Source organism: Giraffa tippelskirchi, chromosome 8 (assembly GCF_054371585.1).
Source record: "Giraffa tippelskirchi isolate mGirTip1 chromosome 8, T2T-mGirTip1v1.2.pri, whole genome shotgun sequence".
NCBI classification, from domain to species: domain Eukaryota; kingdom Metazoa; phylum Chordata; class Mammalia; order Artiodactyla; family Giraffidae; genus Giraffa; species Giraffa tippelskirchi.
Genome location: NC_137282.1, coordinates 59,374,617 through 59,397,967, shown reverse-complemented (window position 1 = coordinate 59,397,967; position 23,351 = coordinate 59,374,617). Strand labels below are relative to the sequence as shown.

General features: G+C 43.4%; 1 long non-coding RNA gene across 1 annotated transcript in view; it reads left to right on the top strand.

Annotated features, from left to right (window-relative positions):
* The window catches only part of LOC145516308 (uncharacterized), a 36,119-nt gene extending 14,153 nt beyond the window's left edge, over positions 1 to 21,966 (top strand). Inside the window, exons 5-10 of the long non-coding RNA XR_014061289.1 lie at positions 470 to 620; positions 8,830 to 8,942; positions 9,650 to 9,739; positions 10,093 to 10,507; positions 17,944 to 18,182; positions 21,679 to 21,966. This is a non-coding gene — a long non-coding RNA (uncharacterized LOC145516308). The remainder of the gene's footprint in view (positions 1 to 469; positions 621 to 8,829; positions 8,943 to 9,649; positions 9,740 to 10,092; positions 10,508 to 17,943; positions 18,183 to 21,678) is intronic.
* The last annotated feature ends 1,385 nt before the right edge of the window (positions 21,967 to 23,351 follow it).

Sequence of the window (23,351 nt, the reverse complement as noted above, 5' to 3'; positions counted from 1 at the left end):
TATCCATCCTAAATACATTAATAGTAGTTTGCCTCTGCTAATGCCAAACTGTCAGTCCTTCCTTCCTCTACTTCACCCTCTTTCTCGGCAACCATAAGTCTGTTCTCTATGTCTGTGAGTCTGTTTTATTTTGTAGACATGTTAATTGTATCTTATTGTAGATTCCACATGTGAGTGATATCACATGGTATCTGTCGTTCTCTTTCTGACACTTCAGTTGGTATGATAATCTCTAGGTTCATCCATGTCACTGCAAATGGCATTATTTCATTCCTTTTTATAGCTGAGTAACATTCCATTGTGCATATATATTACACCTTCTTTATCCATCCCTCTGTCAATGGACATTTAGTTTATTCCCATGTCTTGGCTATTGTAAATAGTACTGCTATGAATATAGACGTGTGTGTGTCTTTTCAAATAGACTTTCACCAAATTTACTCTTTTATGTCTCGCTTCTCTCACTCAGCGGACTTCCCTGGTGGCTCAGAGGTTAAAGCGTCTGCCTCCAATGCGGGAGACCTGGGTTCGATCCCTGGGTCGGGAAGATCCCCTGGAGAAGGAAATGGCAAACCACTCCAGTATTCTTGCCTGGAGAATCCCATGGACGGAGGAGCCTGGTAGGTTACAGTCCACGGGGTCGCAAAGAGTCGGACACGACTGAGCGACTTCCCTTCTCTCACTCATTATAGCTTTTGGAGATTAATATAGCTATGATTATTAGTTTTTATTGGTTCATCATGTTCCATTGTGTCAATATTTCACAATTTTTCTTTGTGTACTAGTCAACATACCTCAGGGAAATAGAATCAATATCGGGGAGTGCGGATGGTTTATGCGTGTGAGAGAGAGAGATGCTTTAAAGACCTGACTCACATGATTGTGGGGGTTGGGAAATCAGAATTCTACAGGGCAGGCTGCGGGATGAAGATCTAGGGAAGAGTTGATATTGCAGCTCGAGTCTAAAGACTGAAAGAAGAATCCCTTTTTTCTAGAGGACCTCAGTCATTTTTTCCTTAAGGCCCTCAACTGATTGGATGAGGCCCACCCACCTTACAAATCTGCTTTACTCAAAGTCTGCTGATTTAAATATTCATCACATCTGAAGGCAAATTGCAGGCTGGTGTTTGACCTAACTTCTGGGCACCATAGCCTAGCTAAGCTGACACATAAAATTATCCATCCCACTTATCTATTTGCTGCTTGATAGAATTTTTTGGTAGTGTTCAGTTTTAGACCTTCATGAATAAATATTTTCTACAATTCTTATTGTAGAGATTTACTTTCACTTTTCCATTTATTTTCGAATACTTTCACTATTTTTAGGAATAGAATTGCCATGCTATAGGGTAGTTATACATTTAATTTTACAAGAAAGTGCCAAAACATGTTCTAAAGGAGTTGCTTTATTTTAAATCCTTGCCAGCAATATAGGAGATTTAAGGTTACTGTACATCTTTGGCAAAATATAATGTCATCTCTCTTTCTAGTTTGAACCATTCTAGTGAGTGTGAAGAGGTATTTCTGTGTGTGTGTGTGTGTGTGTGTGTGTGTGTGTGTGTGTGTGTGGTGGGGGGTGGGGAGGCTACGTGACTGACAGCTTTTCCATCAGTAGTTTGTTACCGTTTATCACCAAATAATTTTCCATTGTACGAATATACAATGGTTTGTTTATCCATTAACAGACTTGCTTGTAAGAAAACACAGGCAATATATCTGTTAAGCTAGGAGGTGTTTATTTATATCATGAAGGAATTCTCCAACCTCAAAAGAGTTGTCACAGAGATCTTTTGAGCTAGGAATGACCTCAGGAGCTCCTAAAATGTTGGTCTGATTACAAAAAGTCAATTTGCCTTGTTTTTAAGCTAGTGATTGTCTCCATATATTAAGGCTCTATACCAGAAGGCTCAGTAAAATGCCTTTTTAGTGTCCTGTAGCTTACTGATGCTCACCATGCATTGAATATCATTACCCTCCTTCTTGGGAAAAAATAGACAATTTTTAAAAATGTGACTGCTAACTAGTTTTCTCAAGAAATTCTCATCAAGATCCATGGGCACATTTCTTGGAAAGAAACTGTTCACTTTATCACAGCATGTAGAACACGGAAAGCTTGCTAAGTTCCTATGGGAATTTTTGGTACAAAATCATAGCTTCTTGTTCTCTAATACTTGTGCTCAAAAATAGAAAGGATCCTCACTGGGCCTTTTTTAATGAGACAATGGAACCATGACTCATGTCCTCTTTGCCCATCTTTCGGTCTCAGGACAGGCTCAGAAGAAGACAGATGCTTTTGTTCTTTGAGGCAGAGGCCCTATTAGATAGAGAAGCTGTGTGCTATCCTGTCTTTGAGAGGAAGAGAGGGGTGGGCTTCCGTTTCCACACATGAAAAAGGAAGAACACCCACAGCTGACACGAGCGAGGCCCTACCTGAATGTTGCTTGGTCTCATTTGACTGGACGAGAAGGGACGTAAGGATAACCTTTTTCTGGTCCCTGATACGCTGGCATGTTCAAACTTTGCCCTGTAATTTATTTAAATAAATCAAAATTAGGCCTCGTCAAAAAAGAGAGTCATCTCTGATTTTAAAGCATGGTAGGCATAGCTCCTGATGGATCCTCTTACATTTGTCTGTGATACTCATGACTTCTGAGCAAGTGAATGGAGTCCAGCATGCAGGATTTCACTGTACTCCTACGTCCTCTAGTAGAGACATTTCTCTATCAGGATTATTCTGGGCTAAATGTCCACAGTTAAATAATCACTCTTTAAAAATTAAGAAACTGTTCAACAATATTATTTTCTACCCTACACCAGTAACTTGTGCTTATGTGTGGTATGTGAGAGTATTACAAAAAATAAAAAATAAATGTATCCCAAAAATGTGTGAAAAATCCTATAAATGAAGTTTTTAAGTGAGAACTGGATCAAGTCAAGATTCTACTTTTGGGAAAAGATGCAGAGAAGTGAGAAAAAAGATGAGGAGAGTCAGCCTGAAGAATGGCATTTCCTGTGCCTCCACAAGCCCCAGCAGCTGGGAAATCTCTGATCCAGAGGCTATGGTTTGTGATTAAAATCTTTATAGTTTAAAATGGTCCCTATCCTCTCATTCAAACACAGAATGTGTTCACAGGATAAGACACGAATGAAGTGGTAGTCTTTGTATTTAGAAGAGATGCAAGCAGTTAGATTGGATTTTTGTGTAAGAAATTTACAGAACACAGTGCAGTGTAGGGTCAAAAAACCAAACAGCTTGCTTTATACTCAGAAAAACAAAGTGAAGTTAGTTTGAAATTATTCCTTCAAGGTAAGTATGGGCCTATTTCAAGCTTTTTGTTGTTGTTGTTCAGTCACTAAGTCATGTCTGACTCTTTACCACCCCATGGACTGAGGCCTGCCAGGCTTCCCTGTCCTTAACTGTCTCCCAGAGTTTGCTCAAATTCATGCCCATTGAGTTGGTGATACTAGCTGACCATCTCATCCTCTGTCATCCCCTTTTCCTGCCCTCAGTCTTTCCCAGCATCAGGCTCTTTTCCAATGAGTTAGCTCTTCGCATCAGGTAGCCAAAGTATTGGAGCTTCAGCTTTCATCATCAGTCCTTCCAATGAATATTTAGGGTTGATTTCCTTTAGGTTGGACTGGTTTGATCTCCTTGCAGTCCAAGGGAGTCTCAGAGTTTCTCCAACACCACAATTTGAAAGCATCAGTTCTTCGGTACTCAGCCTTCTTTATGGTCCAGCTCTCACATCCGTGTATGACTACTGGAAAAACCATGACTTTGACTATACAGACCTTTGTCAGCAAAGTGATGTCTCTGTTTTTTAATACTCTTATTTCAAGCATAAGGAGATATATATGATGACATGAGATATTTGCCTTTTATTCTATTAGTTAGTTCAGTTGCTCGGTCGTGTCCAACTCTTTGTGACCCCATGAACTGCAGCACACCAGGCCTCCTTGTCCATCACCAATTCCTGGAGTCCACTCAAACCCATGTCCATTGAGTTGGTGATGCCATCCAGCCATCTCATCCTCTGTTGTCCCCTTCTCCTCTAACTCTCAATCTTTCCCAGCATCAGGGTTTTTTCAAATGAGTCAGTTCTTTGCATCAGGTGGCCAAAGTATTGGAGTTTCAGCTTCAACATCAGTCCTTCCAATGAACACTCGAGACTGATCTCCTTTAGGATGGACTGGTTGGATCTTCTTGCAGTCCAAGGGACTCTCAAGAGTCTTCTCCAACACTACAGTTCAAAAGCATCAATTCTTCGGCGCTCAGCTTTCTTTATAGTCCAACTCTCACATCCATACATGACCACTGGAAAAACCATAGCCTTGACAAAACAGACCTTTGTTGACAAAGTAATGTCTCTGCTTTTTAATATGCTGTCTAAGTTGGTCATAACTTTCCTTCCAAGGAATAAGCGTCTTTTAATTTCATGGCTGCAATCACCATCTGCAGTGATTTTAGAACCCCCAAATACTGTGAATTATACTAACTTTTATTGATGTTAAACCAATACCATTTTCTTGGAATAAATCCCACTTGTTTGAGGTGTATAACATATATGATGCTGGATTTTGTTGCTATCATTCTGTTGAGGAGTTAAAACAATGTATACTTATGAAAGATACTGGTCTGAAGTTTCCTATTCTTGTGATGTTTTGATCTTTTTTTGATATTATACTACTAGCCTCATAAAATGAGTTAGGCAGTATATTCTCTCCTGTTCTATTTTTGGGAGAGTTTGTGAAGAATTACTAATAATTCCTGTATGTTTGATAAGATCTACCAGTGATGCCATCTGGGCCTGAGATTTTCTTCATGGGCCTTTAATTACTAACTCAATCGCTAGTTGTTATAAGTCTGTTCAAATATTCTATTTATTTTTAAATCAGTTTTGTTAATTTGCATCTTTCTTTGAATTTGTGCTTTGCTCCAAGTCAGCTAATTAAAAGAAAGCTCAGAGTAACTTGACTTGAGTTGGTCAAGGAGGGGTCCACTTGGGCAACTATAACAAAATATAAACTGGGTAAAAAAATTATTTCTGATAGTGCTGGAGACTGGGAAGTCCAAGATGGAGGTGCCAGCATGGCCTGGCCTGGCCCTGGCCTGCTTCTGGGTTCTGACTTCTTACTGTGTCCACACATGGCAGAGAGCAGAGAGGAGCAAGCCCTCTTGCACCTCTAATAAGCACATTAATCCAATTCCTGAGGGCCCACCCCCATGACTTCATCTGTTCTTATAGATGCAAGGACCCAGCTCCTAACATCACACTGAGGGACAACTATGATACTGGGGTGAGGGACTCAAGTATTTAGTCCATAACAAGAATCTTTATCACTGTTTAAATACCACCAATGCTAAGAAGTTTGTGAAATATGCTTTTTTATTTTTTCCATTCCGAATAGAAAATCCAACATCCAGATTATTTAACATCCACTGAGACTGAGGTAATGGTTTACTACTTCTCCCTGTTATATAATGACACTCAAAACCTCTGGAGCTTTACAAGGAATATATCTTTTCACTAAATTACATCAAATTGCTCTGCCTTTTATAATTCCCTCTGTGTTCCAAGTCATTGAAACTTTCCACTTTAGATCCATTTAAGCAAAATAACCATGATTACAGAGTATTACATGCTTCCTTGGTTTAAAGTGGGATAGAAAATTATTCCTCTTGTTGATGACTTCTGGGCATCTTGGCTACCGGGTTGGTTCCTCTCTCTGCCTTCCCCAGATCGTAGTCCACCAGAAACTGGCTGGGTGCAGCCCTGCCAGACCCTGCCAGGGGAGAGCCTGGAAAGTGGAGGAAAGGGAAAAGCCAGCTTCATCTTCCTGCCATCTGCCCCCCGTGGCAGTGGCACTGTGGTAACCCCAGGATCTCAGGAAGACCCCTCAAGGTGAGCTTCAGCTCAGCTCCACTCCATCCTCTTGGCCATCGCCCGCTGGCGTGGGTGCAGTGGCTTCCTGCCCATGCTAAACTCTGCATCCGCCCCCCAGCTCCTCCCTCATCTGTGCAATGGTTTTCCTGCATTAAGTTCTCTCTTGCTTTGTAGATTCTCTTTTCAATGACCCAGGGTCATGCACATGAGCAAGAATTTCTGTCCTGAGTCACACTTAGGCAGGCCTGTCTGTGAATGTTCCCCTGCCTCAGAGTTATGCTTTGGCTAATCCTTTGATTGCTACCAGTGTGTCTCCCCCTTTAAAGCGTCCCAGGATATGCCTGCTTAGCTGGAGGGAATATGCTGCATTATGGTGGCTTGGGGACTCTCAGACAAACTTTACTACTTTTATGATGTGATTGTTGGCTTCTCCAAACAAATCAGACATATAAGGAAATGATGGCAAATTTAATAGAAAAAAAAGAAATTTCTCTTTCCACACAGAGGTCTTCTTTTAGGTTAGTTGGTGCTCTTGGCCTCTCTTTTCTACCCACTTACCCTTCCTAAGAGAGAAGGCATGAATGATGTGATTCGCAAACAGGAGGAAAACGGAGGCCAGTTCTGCTCGCCTGCCCTTTTTATTTGGAAATGTGTCTCAGGCAGGCATCTGTGCTCTGATCTCCCTTGTTGTGGGTTTTCAAGGGCAGGGGAGGCAGAGGGTTTCGTCTCAGCTGATAGCTGCTTGGGTTTCATTCAAGGCTGCTGAATGGGAATCCCCCTTTTGCCAGAGATGGGAGCCGCTCTGTGTGAACAGCCTTCTTAAATGTAACAGCAGCTATTTCATCCTTCATCTCTTTGCCTCCCAGCTCTTCCTCTTAATACAAGGCAAATGTGGAGACAGGGAAGACGTCCGTTAACTCTTTCAATACCTTATCTACGGTTTGCAGAGCAAATATTTCACTGGCCTATGTTTAGTTTTCTCAAGACAGAATCCATGTATTCTTTGGGAACATCGAACAAAAGGGATTTAAAGATTCTGCTAACTCCTAAAGGGGAAAAGAATCTCTTTTTTGGCTGTGTACCTTTAAAGCATTTTCCTATAACATTAATTTAAAAAGAAAGGCCTATATGAAAAAGGTACACATTATTGTTTTATCCAAAATATGAGAAAAAGCATTGTTGAGTCCTCCTACTAATTAAGCTTTCAGAGGAAAGGCAGTGTGGTCCTTTGAATCTTTCTCGGTTCCTAAAAATCTGGTGGTTGTCATCATGAAGCCCGTGCTATGCTGTGCTCAGTAATGGTCGACTGTTTGCAACCCCAGGGGCTGTAGCCCGACAGGCTCCTCTGTCCACGGGATTCTCCAGGCAAGAATACTGGAGTGGGCTGCCATTTCCTTTTTCAGGGAATTTTCCCAATCCAGCGATCCAATCCATGTCTCTTGCATCTCCTGCATTGGCAGGTGGGTTCTTTACCACTGCTCCACCTGGGAAGCATTGTATGAGAAAGGTACACATTATTGTTTTATCCAAAATATGCTGTGTTTCATCATTTTTATGCAAAATATGAGAAAAGGCGATGTTCAGTCTTCCAACTAATTACACTTTCAGAGAAGAGGCAGTGTGATCTTTTGAATCTGCTTTCAGTTCCTAAAAATCCGGTGGTTGGCACCACAGAGTCAGAGTATTCAAAAACGTTGCCGAAAGTGTCAACTTTTCTTCCAGTTCCGGGAGTTGGTGATGGACAGGGAGGCCTGGCGTGCTGCAGTTCATGGGATTGCAAGAGTCAGACACGACTGAGCGACTTCACTTTCTAAGACAAAGCTAATACTAAAAAGTGTGCCTTGGGTTCTAAAAAAGAAGTCTTGATCATCTTTGATTCTCTAAAGGGAAACTATTAAACCATAGTAGACTTTAGAACGTCTCCCCCACTCCCCCCCAGAAAACATCTATTTCCTGATTTCTAGAAAATGTGTTAGCCTATGTGGCCAGTGTGCATCTTTGCAGATGTGATCAAGGATCTTGGATGGGGACGTTACTCCAGGTGATCTGGGTGGGCCCTGAATGCAGTCCCACGTATCTTTAGGGAAGGAGAGTCCATGCACTCTGAGTAGCATGAAGCGGTGTGACCAAGGAGGCAGAGTGGATCCACGTGACCACAAACCTGGAAATGCTACAGCTGCCAGATGCCACGGGAGGCAAAGAGCAGACCCTCTGCCGGAGTCACCAGGGATGCCGCCCTGCTGACCTCCAGAGTCTGGTCCTTGTTGCTGATTTCAGGCTTCTGACCTCCAGAACAATCAGAGAACTTCATGTTCTTTCAGGCCACTAAGTTCATGGCAATTTATTACAGCAGCAATAGGGAACCACTATATGCATCACGGGTCCCTGTCTACTCGCCCAGGTGAAAACGCCCTGTGCTCTCTATTTAGACCTCCAGGCCTCCAGGCAGCTCAGCTTCTAAGCTGCCAAGAGCACACACAGTCCCCTCTCCCTGAACAGCGAGCATTGTCTAAACCTGTGGGCCTGACTTGCCTAAAATAAGCGGTGAACACGAAACAGACTTGGTTTGCCTGAATTTAAAATGCACCATATTGGCCAAAGTGATGGTAGAAAATTATGATTTTTTAAAAAGCTACTAATTTTTTCAAAAAGCCTAATTCTTGTAGGCCATAATAAATTGTGTGTGTGAGGGGTATGTATGCATATGCACATATATACATATAAATATGAACTTCTATCTAAAATGTTAACAAATATATAGTTAAAAACTCTATAATTTCTATTTTAATAGAAATTCTCAATTAGGTGCTTTAATTTCCCTTGCTTCCCACTATCCTCATTCAAACCCAAGAATTCTATACGTAGACATAGCAAAACTTAGAGAATTCTGTTTATTCATTTACCTATTGGTTATAGGTTAATAACCTTAGGTTATTACACTTAGGTTAAGAAGATGTGGAATATATATGCAATGGAATATTATTCTGCCATAAAAAGAATGAAATAATGCCATTTGTAGCAACATGCATGGACCAAGAGATTGTCATGCTGAGTGAAGTAAGTCAGACAGAGAAAGACAAGTATACGATATCACTTATATGTGGAATCAAAAAAATGATATAAATGGACTTATATACAAAACAGAAATAGATCCACAGACATAGAAAACAAACATTTTTAAACTATAATCTGCTATATTCCAAATAATTATCAAACAGAAAAGAGACACATGTTTGTTTTCTCAAATAACTTCAAAACATTCACTAAAACAAAAGATCACAATTTGTGCAAAGCATTGACTAACATGCTAAATCTTCCCCATAACTGTGGATGTGTTTATATTTTTTGATTCATTTATTTTCAGTTGAATGATAATTGCTTTACAATACTGTGTTGGTTTCTGCAATACATCAACATGAATCAGCCATAGGTATATGTATATCCCCTCATTCTTGAACCTCCCTCCCCCTTCCCGCTACATCCCACCCCTCTAGGTAGTCACAGAGCATGGGGTTTGAGCTCCCAGCATCATACAGCAAACTCCCACTGGGTATCTGTTTTACATGTGATACTGTATATGTTTCCATGCTACTCTCTCCATTTAAATGTAAGCTTATCTTTTAAAATGGAAATGAATGATTTCTCTACACATTTTGTTTTCCCGAAAAATTTCAGTTTCTTTTTCCTTTGTGCTGTGTGCGGTATTTACGTCTCTATGCTAATCTCAACTCCAAATCCCTATTTATCCTTTCTGCATTCAACAGAAGCCTGTCATCTGGGGGTTTGAAGGTCTGAGGGTAGCAACTTCTACTTTGCAGCATGTCATTTGACGTCCTGTCTCCCGTAAATGCCAGGTTTGTGTTTTATGGGATTTTAGAAAGGTCCAGGGAAGTATGTTGGATGGAGGTCAGCCTCCTGAATGAAAGCGCGGTGGCAGAGGCCCAGAGAAAATCCAGGAGTGATTCATGGCGTGTTCACACACCGTGTGGGGCTGGCAAAGCTGGAGACACTCTGCTAGCAGACTGGAACTAAATTCTGAGACACTCCTGCGCTGCCAAGAAATGTCATCACAGAGCTTTCTAAACAAGCCATGAATTGGATGTCAGTGTCTTTTGGTTGAAAGTACAGTAGACCTTTTGGCAGGCTTCAGGAGGTCTCTTTAGATACATCTTTCATTTTCTATTTTTGTGTTTTTGTTTTTCTACAGTTCCATTGATGCTTTTGATCTGTGGTGCTGGAGAAGACTCTTGAGAGTCCCTTGGACTGCAAGGAGATAAAACCAGTATCAGATAACACCAGAATATGGAATACACTACATTCATCTCCCATAAAATACAGGATCTCTATGACATAACACTATAAATGCACTTCCTTTTACAGTGTTTGTTAACTTCTGCTGTAAAATGCATCTTTCTCACTGTGACCCTTTTTCCTTTTCCCTGACAAGGAAGAACGCTGACAGCAGTGTCCTGGGTGAGGTCTCCAGGATTCCAAGTAGACAGCAGCCCAGGGCCAGATGGAGACTTCCTCTCTCACCAAAGAGTCCCAAGACTCACAAGTCCTGTACTTCTCGGTCATCTCGGCAGTATGTGACAGCATGACGCCACTGTCCCATTTTGAAGGTGAGACCCTGCACTGTAACAATGTCATGTGTTTTTTTCCCAACATCCCACAGAGTGAAAAACACGATTAGCACATCACTGCAGGGTCGTCTAACTCCTAATCTTCAGTCTCTTCCGTAAAAACACCTAGATCCTACTGGTGGCCAAGACGTCATTTTGCTGTCCGCTTCCACATTTGTTACATAATCACCGCTTTCTGGGTGCCACCTACACATGGGTTGTTTTCCAGTCACTCAGTCATGTCTGACCCTTTGCGACCCCATGGACTGCAGTGCGCTAGGCTTCCCTGGCCATCCCCATTTCCCAGAGTCAGCTCAAACTCACGTCCAATGAGTCGGTGATGCCATCCAACCATCTCATCCTCTGTCGTCCTCTTCTCCTCCTGCCTTCAATCTTTCCCAGCATCAGGGTCTTTTCCAATGAGTCAGTTATTCACATCAGGTGGCCAAAGTTTTGGAGTTTCAGCTTCAGCATCAGTCCTTCCAATGAATATTCAGGGTTGATTTTCTTTGGGATGGTCTAGTTTGATCTCCTTGCTGTCCGAGGGACTCTCAAGAGTCTTCTCCAACACCACAGTTCAAAGACATTAATTCTTCGGTGCTCAGCCTTCTTTATGGTCCAACTCTCACATCCGTACATGACTGCTGGAAAAACCATAACTTTGATTATACATGGGACACACTGCTAGGCACTAGAGAAAATCCAATAACACATTTGTTCACAGAACACGTGGTCCGTAAGCACTTATTAGGCACCTTAGGTGTCCCCCGGACTGGAATGGGTTTGAGACCACAGAACTCTTGCCCTAATAGAGCTTATGCTTTTCTGCAGGTGGGGAGCAGAATGGGAAGCATTAAGTCAATAAAACTGTGTCCATCAGACTCAAGTGTTATGAAAACAAAAACAGCAAAAAACCGACCAACCAACAAACAAGTAGGGTCAGGAATGTGACTTGGTGGGTGGTGGTCAGGGGTGGTCTAGAATACGTGAACAGCTGATCCACGAGCACCACAGAATTAGTTTCTATGCCTGTGGACCGAAACAACCCCAAGAAAGGAAACCAGTAGTCAAAGTAAACATGAGCCCTGAGCAGTGAGCAGTGGGAAGGTCCAGCGACTGCGGGGCAGGAGAAGGATGGAGGGGCTGCCCTTGCAGAAGCAGAGGGGAGCCTGTCTGAGCTGGGGACCTGAAAGGGGAGCTGACCATGGAGAATGGAACCAACCACGCCCAGGGGAGGGAGACGCGTCCCATCAGAGTCAGCGGCAGGTCCAGGCCTGAGGAGGGAAGAACTTGGCTCATCCGAGGGCCCGAGAGGAGTCAGTGGGGCTGGGGAGCAGGAATGGGGTGGCAGGCGGCCCAGGACAGAGTTTAAGAGACGAGCACAAGCACAGCCTAGGCCCTTGGGACAGCAGCGATAGTTTGGTTTATCCTAACGCTAACGGGAAGCGTGGCAAGCAGCTTAATCTGGGTTGTGTCTGCGTGCTAAGTCACTTCAGTCGTGCCTGACTCTTTTCAACCCCATGAACTGTAGCCCACCAGGCTCCTCTGTCCACGGGATTCCCCAGGCAAGAATACTGAAATGTGTTGCCTTGCCCTCCTTCAGGGGATCTTCCTGACACAGGGATCAAACCTGTGTCACTTATGTCTCCTGAATTGGCAGGTGGGTTCTTCATCACTAGTGTCACCTGAAAAGAAAGAAAAAAAGAAAGTGAAGTTGCTCAGTCGTGTCTGACTTTTTGTGACCCCATGGACCATAGCCTGCCAGGCTCCTCCATCCATGGGATTTTCCAGGCAAGAATACTGGAGTGGGTTGCCATTTCCTTCTCCAGGGGATCTTCCTGACCCAGGAGTCGAACCCAGTTCTCCCAAATTGCAAGCAGACTCTACCGTCTGAGCCACCAGGGAATCCAGAGTCACCTGGGAAGTCCCAGGGTCCCCTGGGAAGTCCCTTAAACTGGGATGGTGTGATCTCACTTATGTTAGAGAAGGTCTGTTTGCTGCTGCATGAAGTCTGGGCCAGAAGAAGGGGAGGAGGGGACAGAGGACAAGCTAGGACCTTGGCAGTGTCTCTGGGTGTGTGAGGGAGGCCCGGACCACGGGCCCTGGAGGGGCAAGGAGTGTGAGTGTTAGTAGTCCCCTTGGAAGGGAGACCTGGCAGAACTGGTCTGCAGCACAGATGTAGGACTCTCCAGGAGCAGCGTGTCACTTGCCCTTTTCTGGATGGTGGCAGGATTTTTGCAGAGTCTGGAAAGATTTCAGAAGGAGAAGGGAGGCTGAGGAGCTGGGAGGGGAGCCAGGTGTGCACCCCAAATGCCAAAGGGCTTAGAGAAGTAAAGAATCTCATGTAGGCAGATCTTCATCTGGTGAGGTTTAGGTGCGTGCATGTTCAGTCACCCAGTCGTGTCCGATTCTTTGAGACCCCATAGGCTGTAACCTGCCAGGCTCCTCTGTCCATGGGAGTCTCCAGGCAAGAATACTGGAGTGGGTTGCCATTTCCTCCTCCAGGGGATCTCACTGACCCAGGGACCTGCGTCTCTTACATCTCTATGTCTCCTGCTGTGGCAGGTGGGTCATTTACCACTAGCGCTACCTGGGTCTGAAGTGAAAGTCGCTCAGTCGCATCCAACTCTTTGCAACCCCATGGACGATAGAGTTCATGGAATTTTCCAGGCCAGAATACTGGAGCGGGTAGCCTTTCTCTTCTCCAGGGAATCTTCCCAACCCAGGGATCGAACCCAGGTCTCCCACATGGCAGGCGGATTCTTGCCCTGCTAAGCCACTGGGGAAGTGCCACCCGGGTATCATGACTCAAATCGCTTTCCGAACCCGGTCAGAGAACTACCCCCACCTCAGCCCTGCCAGGTGGTCAGGCAGCGACACTCGGAAGCCTCCGGGGAGCATCTCAGCGCTGTGACTTGCCCTGTGGACAGTCCCCTGCTGTCACACGGTGACAGGAGTTCCCGTCAGGACTTAAACTTGGTGGAGCCACCAGGCCCATCCGGGGACCAGCACAATGCTGCTCAGGCACTTGGACCTTCCAAACAGGCAAGGGCAGCGCTTCACTCTAAGCCTCTGTGAGCTGGTGGACGGCTGTCCCCGCTTCCACCCGCCCCCTCCCAGGCTCTCTCCCGCCACTCACTCTGGCCGTGGTTTTCCAACTGGGCTCCGCTTGTTTAACACCCTCCCAGTGAGGCATCCGGAACTAATGCTGAGGTTCGGATGAGGCCAGAGAGGCCATAGAGAAAGGCCATCACGTCCTTCACCCCAGAAGGTCTAGGTCCATTAATCCAGGCTCAGTCTCTCCTCCTTTTGACGTCCACCCTCACCAAGGATGCACCCCGATCCTGGTCGACTAAGCCCCCTTTCTCCACACATAGCTCTCTAAGGCAGGCTCCTGGGCCCGGCTTCAGAGCAGTGGGTTTGGGACCCAGCTTGTCTCCCTGTCTGACAGCTGACGCTGTGATGGCATTCCTGGCATGGCTTTGTTGGTGACAAGACCATGATGGAAACTCAGCGAATACCCGAACCCAGGGTGGGCGGTCTCAGCACAGCAGGAACAGCAATGCTGATCTTGTCCAGGGGCTTTGTGAGATGGAGGGCCAGGCAGGATACTGAGCGCGCGCGCGCGTGTGTGTGTGTGTGTGTGTATCAGGCAGGACAGGAGACCCTTCAAGTCACTCCATGAGGCAGGACCCAGAGAAGTGTGCCTTTGTCATAAACCATAGTGGAGAGCCTTAAGTACAGCCCTGAAATGTCACGCTTTTATTCTGCAGAAACTGGAAAATCGTGGAACAAAGGATTAAAGGAGAATTTGGAAAGTTAACTGGTGGGAAGTTGAGGATGAACTGAAGATAATGCAATTCACCTTTTTTTTTTTTAACAAATACCAGAAAGAAGTCACTTAGGGTTAACTTTGCATTATGTCATGGTAAACAAGGATCATAACTGTGATGTGCTCTAGGTATGAAATGAATCAGGCATTTAGTAATAGGGCAGCTTGAGGGGTAGGAGGAAGAGTTTTGTATGAATGTTATTCTCCCTCAGCATGAACAGCAGCAGAGAGGTGGGGGGCTTTGTATTAATGGGGTGAGGATGATGAAATCAGATAGTAAAATGATAACATCACAGCCATTTGTCACAAGTGTTCCCCTTCAGTTCAGTTCAGTCGCCCAGTCATGTCTGACTCTTTGCAACCCCATGGACTGCAGCACACCAGGCCTCCCTATCCATCACCAACTCTCAGAGCTTGCTCAAACTCATGTCCTTTGAGTCAGTGATGCCATCCAACCATCTCATCCTCTGTTGTTCCCTTCTTCTGCCTTTAATTTTCCCAGCATCAGGGTCTTTTTTAATGAGTCAGCTCTTTGCATCAGGTGCCCAAAGTATTGAAGTTCTTTTTTCTGTGTATTAAATATGTAAAACGTTCACCTGGTTCAGAACCCTTCTCTCTGATACCTGGACCTGCTGATCCATTCCCACCACCCCTCTTCCCCACAATCTTTAGTTTCTTACACATGTTTCCAGTATTTCTTTGTAGCAAAGCAGTCTTGCTCCTGCCTTTTCTGCTGCACGCGTGGGCGCGTGGGCTTTGCCCACCAGAACAAACTACCAGAGCCCCGGTTGAGTAAACCACAGACATTTATTTTCTCACAACTCTGGAGGCTGACACTCTGAGATCAAGGCATCGGCAGGATTGATTTCTCCTCAGATTTTTCCTTGACTTGTAGACGACTGTCTTCTCCCTGGGTCTTTACATCGCCATCTCTTTGTGACTCTCTGGGTCCTGGACTTCTCTTCTTATAAGGAGACAAGTCAAATTGGTTTAAGGACCATCCGTATAACCCATTCAAAGGCCCTAAGTCACCTCTTTAACACGTCTTTCTCCGCACACAGTCATATTATGAGGTGCAGGGTGTCAGGGCTTCAACATATGGATTTTGGAGAGATACAGTTCAGCTCAGAACACCTACCCCCCGTTTCTTGTACTCTCGGAAGTAAGCAGACTGGGGATTTCCCTGGTGGCTCAGCTGGTAAAGAATCTGCCTACAATGAGGGAGACCTGGGTTCGATCCCTGGGTTGGGAAGATACCCTGGAGGAGAGCATGGCAGACCACTCCAGTATTCTTGCCTAGAGAATCCCATGGACAGAGGAGCCTGGGGGGCTACAGTCCACGGGGTCGCACAGAGTCGGACACGACTAAGCACCGCGTAGCCCCAGCTCCATGATGATGACCACCACATTTTTAGGAATCTAAAATTTAAATCTAAAATGACTGAGCGACTAAGTACACAGCACAGAGGCTAACCCAGATACAGGAAAGCACTTTTGCTGGGGAATGGCTCCATCAGGATACTGAAGACATCATATCATGGGTTGGCCACATGGGTCTTAGGCCCCTATAGGACTCCTAGTTCATCCTGTGTAATTATTACTCTGTTATTTACTCAGCAACATGGTTTGCTCAAAGGATTCAGTGCAGTTCTTCCCTAATGACACTGTTTTACAAAGTATCAAGATAAAAGAACCTATGTAGATTCTACATACATGTGCTTAATATACAGTATTTGTCTTTCTCTTTCTTGAGTTACTGCACTCGGTACAATAGGTTCTAGGTTTACCCACCTCATTAGGACTGACTCAAATGTGTTCTTTTTCATAACTGAATACTATTCCATTGTATATTTGTACCACAATTTCTGCATCCATTTATCTGTCTATGGACATCAGTGAACCTATATGAAGGGTAGCAAAGGAGACGCATACATAGAGAACAGATTTGCGGACATAGTGGAGGAAGGAGAGAGTGGAACGAATTGAGAGAGTAGCGTGGAAACATATGCATTACCAAATGTGAAATAGATAGCTAGTGGGAATTCACTGTGTGACACAGGGAGCTCAACCTCGTGCTCTGGGGTAGCCTGGAGGGGTGGCATGGTGTGGGGGGTGGGAGGGAGGCTCAGAGGGAGGGGACGTGCGTATGCCTGCAGCTGATTCATGTTGATGTACGGCAGAAACCAGCACGATATTGGAAAGCAACTATCCTCCAGTAATTTTTTTTTAAAAAAAGAGGCTATGTAGGAGGATTTGGAAGACACACTTGATATAGATATACCAGGCAGACTTTGCTAGAGGTGACCTCTTGTCTGTCTTGTGTACTAAGGGAGCAACCACATCGCAGGAACTCGGTGACTTGTCATGGTGATTTTTCGTGGGGACGTGGACATTCAATGCCCTGACAAGTTCATTATGCGAGTTTATGTCCTTTGCAATTTTCTATTATAAAGCAGATATTGGCATATTAAAGAGAATTTAGGAACTAAGTAAAGATTCTTAAAGTCCATAAGCCCAACCAAGTTTATACAGAGGAGCTATCCTCAAAATATTATGTCTTAGGCTAAACTATTGGAGAAGGAAATGGCACCCCACCCCACCCAAGTGTTCTTGCCTGGAGAATCCCAGGGACAGAGGAGCCTGGCGGGCTGCTGTCCATGGGGTCGCAGAGAGTCAGACATGACTGAGCGACTAACGCTTTCACACCTTTCACCTCAAAGTGAGATGGCCTGCATACCTGGTGGGTGGAGGGGCCACTGATGGCGTTTCACAGCCCTGACATTTGCTCACAAACCCACAGGCTTCCTCCATCCCCTCCTGGCTGGGGACAGCAGGCACAATTGGCCCAAAATATCACACAAGTATGTTATTTTTAGGACTTTGGGCTAGTTAAAGGGCTTCTAGAGTATTGGTATAACTCCTCGGTTACTGCGGGAGAGGAAGATAAGGCGGGCCTGATCGCCACCCAGCAGGTAAGGACTCAGATTCCCTGCACTGCTCACAGGTCAAGGGCAAGACGTGGGGAGCTCCAGGGGTGTGAGCTGGAACTTCTCAGCTGCAAGATCCAGCGTGCATGTCTTCACCACCCCTGGACGAGGCCCGTAGCTCTGGCCTCCTGCTCAAGTATTACTTAAACAAATCATTGCAGCTGAGAACTCAACTTACACACGTCCTTCCACAAGTTCTGTTCTTGTCCTCACCTGTGACCTAGTGACATTCACACACACACACACCTTTTTCCTTTTGCAGTAGAGTTAAGTCTTTATTTCCTTCACTGAATTTCAGTACTTAAAACAAACCCAGAGATGGAAAACACGCAGGAGGCCAACCCACACAACACATCAACCCACTGTGCTATTAATACTGCATCCAGATTAGCTTGTGGGTATAATGATTTTTAGTTTTTGCACATTATACATTTATCAAAGTCAACAAAATATCAAAATTTGCCTGTGGCTGCCCTATAAAACTGCCCACAGGGTCGCAGAGAGTCAGACAGGACTGAGCGCAAGACACTTTCACTTTCTTTTCACCTTACAAAAGCGAAGCAACAGTCCATTAATCTGGAGACTTTATGTTTGTTGGTTTTTTTCACTGTCACAAGGAAACGAAGTAGGTCACATGTCTGAGTCCCCTCCATTCTGCTCTGGTGACAAGACCTCCGGTACCCGAGACTAGGGATGCGTTGTGTTGTATGAGGACCTCTTGATTCTTCAGATGTGTTTCCAAACTAAGGATGATGTTCATCTGCATTAGCTTCTTAGAAACGTATTCCCACGGAAAGATGTAAAGTACTCTGACTGCTCAGCTGTTACACGGGTTCCTGTCCTCCAGGTTTGCACCGTAAGTTTGTAAATTTTTTAACATCCCCACAAACAGGCTGTGAGCATCCCTGACAGGTGACCAGGTCCACAGGGGTCGTGAGACTGGCCTTTATCACAAGTTCCCTGCTTCTTGACCTCACCTGACTGTGACTAGTGACATTCACACCCATCTTTTTTTTAACTTTTTTTCAGTCAAGTTAAGCTTTTATTTCCTTCATTGAAGTCCAGTACTTAAAATAGTAACACAAACTGCTGAAAGAGAGTTTTAGTTAATTTAAAGAAGTTTCTTATGTGAGTTTGCCTAAATTATTTCTTCCACTCTGGAAGGAGGGTTCCTATTGGCCCATACTGCTTAAATGCTATACAAATATAAAAGTACTATATTGTAAAGTAATTAGCCTCCAATTAAAATAAATTAATTAATTAAAATAAAAGCACAAGATCACTTGAATCCCTGCACCACTAAAAAAAAAAAGTACGATCCACCAAAAATATGTCACTAACTTCTAAAATATTAGTCACCATTTAAAATAAGCTTTTCTGTGAGACATTGTGCTAAATATGTTACAATTCGTTTTGCTTTTGTGCTCCACCTTAACCCGCAGAAATGTCCTTGCCCATAGGGCCTCGCTCTTGGCCCCGACCTGCCGGATGCCCCCTCTGCATGGTCCCCAGCATGCCCCGCTATGCCCCAGCATGCCCTGCTATGCCCCAGCATGCCCTGCTATGCCCTGCTCTGCCCCAACGTGCCATGCTATGCCCTAGCATGCCCTGCTATGCCCTGCTCTGCCCCAGCATGCCCTGCTCTGCCCCAGCATGCCCTGCTATGCCCCCACTCTAGGACCTGTGGGCTCTATAAGTTTCACACTTTCGCACACGTCTTCATGGTGTTGTCCTGTGTGTGCTCCTGACTGATCATCCAGGCACCCACACACAGTAATGTAACTGTTCCTCATGACACAGTGTACAGCTTCTGTTCAAGAAAGTCGTTTTGGAGCTTAGGAGGAAAGAAACTCTTTGCTGACCTAGAACTTGGTGTGTTTTCCTTCTCATAACTGGAATTCTGAATATATTTCTATTTTCTTTCTTGCCTAAGACGTCAGTAGGCTCCTAAACCCCGTCTTAAATGTATTCATAGAAATAATGCCAACTCTCATATGAACTTTGTATGCCTTTTCCTTAGTGTTTTCTTACTTTATACTTTATACATTTTTTACTATTTTAACAGATATTTCTTTAATTTTAGGTGGTCTCGAGTATTCTATGGAAAGAGATGTGATACAAATAATTATATGTATACATATATGTGTGTATATATAGTGCATTTACATTAACCAGCTTAGTGAAGTATCTATTTCTCTCTAACATTAGCTGTTTAGAATACTTGAAATTGTTTGCTATCGTTGGTAACTCAGCTGGGGTGACTTGGTTCTTCACATCTGGGAAAAAGTTCCATCTTATAAATTCTTAAGAGATCTTCCGGAGAGTTCAGAGTCTTTGAATATCTTTAGAGCTCGTCCCATGTGCTGTCATACTGACTCCATGGTTATGGGCTCATCATGATGTCTACAATAAACAGCTGCCCTGGTTTCATCTTGTATCAGCATCCTAATGTTTTTTGTTTTTTTTTTACAAGTTATAAAATACAACTTATTCATTTTATAAATGGCATCCTAATGCTTCTCTCCTAACTCCAATGCAATTTTATTTATTATTAATGCTGTGCTTTAGTCGCTCAGTCCATCTGACTCTTTGCAACCCCATGGACTGTAGCCCGCCAGGCTCCTCTATCCATGGGGATTTTCCAGGCAAGAATACTGGAGTGAGTTGCCATGCCCTCCTCCAGAGGATCTTCCCAACTCAGGAATCGAACCCAGGTCTCTCGCACTGCAGGCAGATTCTTTACCATCTGAGCCACCAGGGAAGTCCTTGCACTAATAGTAATGGCTCTTTATCCAAACTGGTTGAGGCAAATGTTTCCAAACTACTGTTGGTCCTTTCACTTCATTTTATTTCTGTAGATTTTTCTGCCTTTTTTTTCTAAAAGTCAAGAGAGTGAATATTACTCTTGTGAGCTGTCCTTTTTTTATATTTTTCCATAATATGATATTAATAGTTAACTTTTTAAACTTCTAAAATTACTCAAGATGTGCTTTATCATAAGATAGTCACTATTGTATGGATACAATGACTAGCTTTCTGTTTTTTCCTTTAATTAGCTACTTTAATAAATTTATCATTCTAGCTTTTAGCTGACTCATTCAGATTGCCTGGCTGTTTAATCAGTAAACTTAAAATAATGATATCTTTAGTTTCCTCATTCCAGCATTACTAGAAATATGAAAAACACTTCTATTCATTAAAAAACTGAAAGTTGGCTTGTAAGGTCATTTTATGTACTCATATAACTGCTAGTAATCTAATTAGCTTAAAAGGTACCACATTATAGATTATTAAGAAGGACAGTTTATATGAAAAACTATAAGCTGATTTGACACTCTTTATTCTTTGATTGATTCATAAAATTTCAAGAAGAGCCAGTGGTGGGATTAAATGTTCATATAATTTAGTGAGTTAAGTAGTTATTCAAGAGATAGACTTGATGTGAGCCTTGAAACACTTAAATAAGATGAGAGAGAGAAATTAAAAAGGTTTCCTGGATTATGAAAACCTAGCTTCTCTTTCTCTAAGTGGCATCACCCAACCCTTCACCTGCACATCAGGTGTGAAGGTGGCCATGGTGTGGGGTTGGTGCTGTGCTGGGTGAGGGCCCTGGAGATGCTCTGGGCACAGATCAGAGGGACCTGGCTTAACCACCCTGCTCTGTAGCTCAACCGTTTATGGGGATTTTCAGATTCATTTATGTTTGCCGCTCTGATCAAATGTCAACAATATCATGCAAATGAGGAAAAAAAATATTAGAACACTTGTATTTTCTTACCGTCAAGATATGAAATTAGCCCTCAGTTCAATTCAGTTCAGTCGCTCAGTCGTGTCTGACTCTTTGTGACCCCATGGACTGCAGCACACCAGGCCTCCCTGTCCATCACCAACTCCTGGAGTTTACTCAAACTCATGCCCACTGAGTTGGTGATGCCACCCAACCATCTCATCCTCTGTCGTCCCCTTCTCTTCCCACCTTCAATCTTTCCCAACATCAAGGTCTTTTCCAATGAGTCAGTTCTTTTCATTAGGTGGCCAAAGTGCTAGAGCTTCAGCTTCAGCATCAGTCCTTCCAGTGAATATTCAGGACTGATCTCCTTTAGGATTAACTGGTTGGATCTCCTTGGTGTCCAAGGGACTCTCAAGAGTCTTCTCCCACACCACAGTTCAAACGTATCAATTCCTCGGCTCTCTGTTTTCTTTATAGTCCAACTCTCACCTCCATACATGACTACTGGAAATTAGCCCTAGTGAATCACAAATAACGGTATTCCATGAGTATTTGCTAATTAATTTTGTAAACCCACAATAGAAAGAAAAGATGCTGATTCTTTACTACTGCTTCCTTTTAGGGTCATCAAGTCCTCTGGGTTCTTCCTTTGAAAACATCTCCTCCTGCTCCTCCATCTACCGAGCAGCACACAGTCCCAAAAAGCAGTTCCTTTGCCCTTGGGTGTTGGTGGATTGTCCTCTAGATCTTGATCTCTGACTCCAGAACTATCTTCAAAAAATGCAGATCAGTCAAAGTCACACTCCTGCCTAAGAAACTGCTCTCTCCTTTAAAGTGAACTCCTAATTCTTCATCATCTCGTAGAAAACAAAAATCAAAGTTGACCAAAATAAACACTGTTAGCCTCCTTCTTTCCCTGGGCAATTCATGCTTGAGGGGGGACCAAAAACTTGCAAAATGGAAGATGAGCATGGAGTTACAACATGGAGTCAGGTGATGCATCCTAATTCAGTCTGACATCTGGCATTTATTTTTAGCCTGAAAAATAAATTCTCCCTTTGGAAAACAGGGAAAAATAATTTCCTACGAAATTCTAGATGTGGAGAGGGAAAATAATTTTGTAGCTCTTCTTTAGCCACGTTTTGAAAAGAGTAATTACTATACATGCTCCCATGGTCACCATAAACTGTGTTAACATTTTTATTGTTTCTCCCCTAAGTGAATCTGTGCCCTTGTGGAAATAACGAAAGAAAAACATAAGCCAAGTGTAAATTATTACTGTATCTGCATTCATTAAATGCTGTTCAGAAATTAATAAAACTGAATCCTGATGGATTATGTCATAAATCTAATAAAATGGGGCTTTTTGGGAAACTGTAACATCCATCCGACTTTCTACCCTTAGCCCGATGTCTATGTCATGGTTTTTTTTCCGGCTCTCTTTTTTCTTCAACTTTGACTCAAAGTATTTCTTCCAAGAACCAAGAATATACCTATTTTCTGAAGAGTCCCATGATTGTTCACAGCTTTACTCACTTAGGTCATGAGGAATCTGTTTTCTATTCCTGGTGTCATCATAGTTCAAGGGCAGCTCAAGTGGCAAATGCTCCATGAAGATCCGTAGCATGCTCATTCCATTGTCCCGAACACTCACTCATAACACTCTTTTTTGCGGTGTCTGGCTTATTGCCCATGTTAGGACTGGATGGAGAACAAGGGTTTTTTTAGCTCATTTGTTTGTCCTTTAACACATCAAGTCACATTAATATCTCTTGAGGAGGTACTACATAAACCTTTAACTAAATGTAATCACTTTAAAGGAAATTTAAGTTAAGAATATTTTCCCGAGCAGCATATTTTATAATAACCTAAATGGGAAAAGAATCTGTAAAAGAATAGATAAACGTATATGTAAAAATGAACCACTTTGCTGCCATCGGAAACTAACACAGCATCGTTAATCAACTAAGCTCCGATGTAAAGTAAAAATTAAAAAATAAGGTTACAGTAAAAATACAAAAACATTTCTGTTTTGTTATTTTAAAGTGTTTTGATTTATTAATATTAATATGAGCATCCTCTAGAAAATTTTGAGATTTATTTGATTGCCTTTATAAACAAATAATTCAAGACTACACTTGAAAATGATATGGTTTAAACATAAAAGTTCTAAATATTATACTGATATAAGTAAACGAATTTTTTCATCCCAACAGGTACCTTACGGGGTTTCCCAGGTGGCTCGGGGGTAAAGAATCCGCCTACCAATACCGGAGATGCAGGTTTGATCCTTGG